Source organism: Phyllostomus hastatus, unplaced genomic scaffold, assembly GCF_019186645.2.
Source record: "Phyllostomus hastatus isolate PE091 unplaced genomic scaffold, TTU_PhHast_1.1 phas_scaffold_760, whole genome shotgun sequence".
Taxonomy (NCBI): domain Eukaryota; kingdom Metazoa; phylum Chordata; class Mammalia; order Chiroptera; family Phyllostomidae; genus Phyllostomus; species Phyllostomus hastatus.
In genome coordinates, this window is record NW_025334040.1 from 180,167 (window position 1) to 186,166 (window position 6,000).

Consider the following 6,000-nt stretch of genomic DNA (forward strand, 5'->3'; position numbering starts at 1 on the left):
CATGTCACATGAACTGAGCTGACTCAGGAGAACCCAGGTCTCTGGTTGGAGGAGAAGCAGACCAGGTGGTGTCTTGGGGTCTCCATAAAAAAGTCAGCAGCCTCTGAGTTCCTCACTGGACATATGAGGTCCTTGCCTCACTTCTACCAGACTGGGAAGCTGTGGAGGCCACTTTGTCTAGTGTCAGAGACTTGCCCCCTGTGGTGATGTCAGAGAACAAGGATGGAGCCTGGCCAGTCTGCCCAGAGATGGGCCACTTGGGGGAGGGCCAGGGTCTCTCTGGGCCCCCAGTGATGCCTCTTCTGATCCCTGAGGGCTTGTGGTGCACCCCAGACTGCGGGCCTCCTAGGAGGCGGATAGACCCCGTTACAGCAAGGACACTGTTGATGGTTGAATTGTGTGCCCCAAATTCATATGTCGATGCCCTAATCTTCACTACCTCAGGTGGGAGCTCATGGAGTTGGGCATGTTGTAGATGTAATTCCTCAACATGAGGTCACAGTGGAGTAGGGTGACCCCTGAGTCATTGGACTGGTGTCCTTAGAGAAAGGAGGAATACAGAGACAGATGCTCACAAGTAAGAATATTACGTGAAGACAGAGGCAGAGTCCACTGTCCAAGGTCAGCAGAGACGTCAGCAACCCCCAGAAACTAGAAGGGAGGCAGGGGTAGACTCTCCTTCACAGCCCACAAACCACCAACCAAGCTGACTAGTGATCTCTCACTGCTGACCTCACAACTGGGAGACAGTAAATCTCTATTGTCAACCCCACCCCGGTGTGTGCTGTGTGTGGCCATAGCTCCAGCAACCTCTAGAGTCCCTCCTGAGGACGCTGCTCTCAGAGCATAAGCAGTAGGTGGGCTCCTTCCAGGGGCTTGTTGCCCAATCTGTTCATCCAGGACTGAGTCTGATGGAGACGCAGGGACAAACAAGATGTGAGCTGTGCTGAGAGCTGCAGAGGGGACGCTATGGAGTCTGATGAGATGGTTCGGCAAAGACATCTCTCTTGGTCTTTGCGTCATGGGGGTCTCCCCGAGGATGGGACTTTTGAACACAGCCTTGAAGGAGAATTTGGTGTTGACTCGATAAGGTTGACCCCCTATGGTGGGTGAAGGGCAGGGAGCTGAGACGACCTTGGGCTGCAGAAAGGGATTTGTGAGGGGGTGGGAGGCACCTCCAGAGGCAGGACCCCTGGCTCCCTCAGGGTTCTCTGGGTGCAGACCAAGCCCGAGTCCCTGCAGGCAGCAGGCGCTCCCCTCCCTCAGATCTGCTTTCTGGGTAACATGGAGGTCAGGCCAACGTCAAGCGCCGGCTCCCCACTGCTTCCCCTGGTAATGAGAAGGAAGAACAGATCTGAGAATCTGACCCCTGGGCTCCATCCCAGGAAGGGCAGACAGCAGTAGTCAGATACAGGATCTCAGGGTGACACTTGTGCTCTGTCTCAGAGGGACTCTGTGGCACCCAGACAGCACCACACCCGTCTCTCACGAGGCATCTAGTGGGTGGCTGAGCACACAGACCACAGGCAGAGAGAAGCATCCTTCACAGGTGACCTCAGTGAGCTCACGCTCTCAAGGATGCACCTACCTCATGGTGGGAGACAGCAGGGGACCTCATTTCTGTGTCCTTGATCATGAAATGTGTCCCAGATCATGGGAGCTGACAGCAGAGCTGGGCACAGAGGGCAGGCAGGGCAGCCCAGCTTGGTTTGATCTCGCTTTCTCAGCATTAACGCCCAGCGAGGAAGAGCCCCTTCTACACCCTGCTTGCAAAGCACAAAAATAAAGCTTGCAGCTGGGTTGGGGGCCAAAGATGCTCAGGGAGGCCAAGTTGCCAGAGTTGCTGTCTGGGGTCTGTGAGGTTTCATTCTTGACCTTGCACCTAAGCCATGTTAGGCTGTGCACAGAAGCTGCTGGTATCAGGACACACGATTCTAACCTCCAGTGTCACTACTGCTTCAGCACAGAATATGCTCACCATCTGTCCAGGGGCCTCCTGTGCTGGGAAGAGGGAAAGTCAGAACAGAGAAGGCCCCAAGCTTGATAGGAGGTAGAGATGAGGGCAGAAGTGATGGCAGGGTGAAGACCACCAGGAGCAAGGGAGGGAGGGAGAGCAGGTCCCCTGGGATTCACAGATGGTGTCTTCCTGTAGTGATGTCACTGAGCTGAGAGTAGCAGGTGTGCAGGAGAGAAGTCACTGCCAGTGTGGTCCTAGGAAGGGGCAGCTGAGACTCCTAGGCCCACCCTGACCTGCTGCAGCTGCATTGGGGTTTTAGGAGATCCTGGGGGACTTGTGTGCTTAGAGTGGTCCCAGAAGCCTTGGTTTAGGTCTCCATGGAAACTCTCACTTCCTCTGCTGTGCCCCCGACTCCTTCCTAGGCCACCTGAGTCTTGGTGCTTAACTGTCCTGCCCTCATCAAGTTGAGCCTGATTCAGGTGCAGGACACTATAATGATGTGGAAAAAGAGTTTTATAAACAGACATTTCCACCAGCCACATGTGAGGGGTTGGGCAGGGGGGTGTCCCCATGGACACCTGGATAGAAATAAATATTCAAGACATCATTTGTTCTTCGCTCCAAGTGGTCTGGACTTTCCTGCTTTCCACAGGTGCTCTCCTCGTCTGCCTTGCAGCTTCTGCCCGTGTTTCTCTCCAGCTGACCCCTCCAGTGGCCCCGCTCCTCACCCAGTGCCTGCCTGAGCACCAGCCTCCTTTCAGTTCTGTTGCTCATCGCTTGTCTGGGAGGCGGCCTCTGACCACCACACGTTTGGAAAGACAGCGTTACGGCCCTTTATCATATTCCCAGGAGTGTGTTCACAGTTTGGTGTGGGCCATCCAGAACCTTTGCCTGGAAGAACCCACCTCACCCCCTCTCCGCACCAGCAATCGCACCTTCTGAGGATGTGAGGGGACTAGAAACACAGCTAGAAGCAGTGGCTGCTGGCGTGAAGACTTTGTGACTACCAAGAAGAGGACGATGCTTCATTCTCTAATTTTTCCCTGTATTGTTGACTGATCTGCAGGTGCTAAATCAGCCCTGCATTCCCAGGATGAATGCCAGCCAGTCCTGGTGTGTGCTCCTTGTGCAGGCGGCTGGACTGGTTTTCTAGGACAGTGCGGAAGGGTCCGGGTCTGTATTGTCAGGGTTATTGATGAGCAGTTTTCTTTCCTTGTGACATATTATCTGGTTTTTGGGTCAGAGTAACACTGACCTCATCGAATGAGCTTATAGGTGTCTTTCTCTTCTATTTTTTGGGGAGAGTTTATGAATAATTGGTAATAATTGTTCTTTAAATGTGTGATAACATTCACCAGTGAAGCGTCTGTGTCTGGGCCTTTCTGTGTGGCTAGTTTGTGATTATTTCTTCTCTGTGTTGTTGGGGATTTCATCAGGTTTCCTTAGTTTTCACTGAGTCCGTTTGAACATCTTCTGGTTTTCTAGAAACTTGTTCATTTCATCTACATTTTGTGGCATGCATTGGTTCCTAGTGTTCCCTTATTTCCTGAAAGTCTTGTTTCATTTTTGCAGTGTCAGTAGTAATGGCTCCTCTTTATTTCATGATTTTAGTAATTTATCTTTACAAAATAATGTCAGTCTAGCTGTGACCAGTGTGGCTCAGTTGATTGAACACTATCCTGAAAAGCAAAAGGTCACTGGTTGGATTCCCGGCCAGGGCACATGCCTGGGTTGCGGGTTCTGTTCCCGGTCAGGGTGCACTTGAGAGGCAACTGATCAATGTTTCTCACATCAAAGCTTTTCTCCCTGTTTTTCCCCTTCCCTTCTCATCTCTCTAAAATAAATGTATGAAAATCTTTAATAAATAAATAAATAAAATATAATCAGTCTAGCTAAAAGTATGTCAATATTGTTGATATTTAAAAAGAACCAACTTTTAATTTTATTGATATTCTTTATTCCTTCTTTCATTAATATTTAGTCTAATCTTTATTATTTATTTTGCCTGCTTTGGCTCAGTGTACTCTTCTTTTTACAATGTCTGAAATTGAAATGCTATGTTACTGATTTGAGATCATATATATACATATTAGGACTTAGAAACAGAAAAATATTTTTAACTCTATTTATTAATATACATTAAGTACATATAAATATATTTACACATACTAATTAATATAATACAGGATGGGCAAGAGAAAGTTTATAGTTTGTATAAAAATAATTCCATCATAAATATATAATAATAGAAGAATAAACTCTGTTTTTGTGCATTCACAACTGTAAACCTACATTTGACCACCCTGTATATAAATCAGGATAAATATATGAATTTGATTGTATAAATGTAAATATGCAACGCACTCCTTCGAGGGAATTATGTTCCTGTAGATACACACATGTAAACACACAATGCACATATTCATTTTTGCATGTATACATTCACATGTAATACACAGTACATACATTGATAGATCATGCACATGCACATGCACACATGCGGATAAACACTCTCCTCTAAGCACTGCTTTGGAAGCCTTCTGTTGGGCTGATGCGCCATGTCTTCACCATCATTCACTGTCCACACATTTTCCAATTTTTCTTTGATTTCTCCATTGAGCCATTGACTATTTGGTTGTGTACTTTCACATTTCCTTTTCCTCATCAATTTAAAAAATTGTGTTTTTTTATTTCTAATTTTATTCCATTTTGGAGAAAATACAATGCATAATTTCTATCTTTTACTTATTTTTTTGATGTGTAACTTTTTAATTATATTTTCCCATTATGATTTATCCTTGTAATACCTTCTCCCACCTATATATTTAAATACATTGACCCTGTTTTGTGTCCCAGAAATGGTCTAATTTGGAGAGTGGTCACCTGCCCTGGAGTCCAGTATGTATTGTGCTGTTTTGGGACTGAGTGTTCTGTCTGCATGTCTAATTGCTTTATACTCTGGTTCAATATGTTCTATTTATTTATACACATGGAGTTAGATGTTTGTATCTATAGTCTATCATTTTTTAAAACTTTCTATATTCTATCTTCTATTTTGAAATGTATCCATGTAGCTACCATATCTGCTGCTTTTCATTTCTTTGTGTGGATACCTGTTCTATTGGGTGTCATTGTCCTTTTGTCTGAGGGTGTCTTACTATGTCCTGTAGTGGGGTCTGTGTGTGGCCAATTCCGTGGATTTGTATGCCTGAAACACTTTTACTTTGCCTTTAATTTTGAAAGACACTCTACCTGAGTAAAGAATTCAAGGGTCTTCCTTTCTGTTGTCACTTTAAGATCCTCCTATCTCCTGGTTGCATTGTTTCTCATGAGAAATCTGCTCTTACCATTGTCTGTTCCTCACTCCAGGACGTCTTCTCTCTCTGACTGCTGCTGAGAGCATCTTCCTCTAAGCAGTCTTATTATGAAACATATTGGTATTTTCTTTCTCTTTCTCTTTTCCTCCCTCCCTCCCTCTCTCTTCCTCCCTCCCTCCCTCCCTCCCTCCCTTCCTTCCTTCCTTCCTTCCTTCCTTCCTTCCTTCCTTCCTTCCTTCCTTCCTTCCTTCCCTCCTCTCTCACTGTCTTTCTTTCTATCTTTCTTTCTCTCTGTCTTTCATTTGTGCCTGAGTTTGTTAAAGTTCATGGACCTGTGCCTCTGCAGTTTAACCAGTTTGGAATATTTTGGTTCATATTTCTGCAGTTTTTCTAGTGACCCCCACCACATACTTCCCAACTTTTCCGCTTCACTGCTTTCAATGATACATATTTGGGTCCTTTGTAATTGTTACAACTCAAAGATGTTGTGGTCATTTTCACTCATTTTTCTTTCTGTGTTTCATTTTGTATACTTTCTATGGCACTCCATCAATTTCACTAAACTTTTCTTCTGCAGCATCTAATCTATTGTCTATCCCGTGCATTGTACTTTTAAGTCTCAGATACTGTAGTTTTCATTTTCACAAGTTCAGTGTGTATCTCTGTTTAATCTTCTATATCTCCACGTAATGTGTTCAGTCTTTCTTCTACCCTCACAAACCAGTG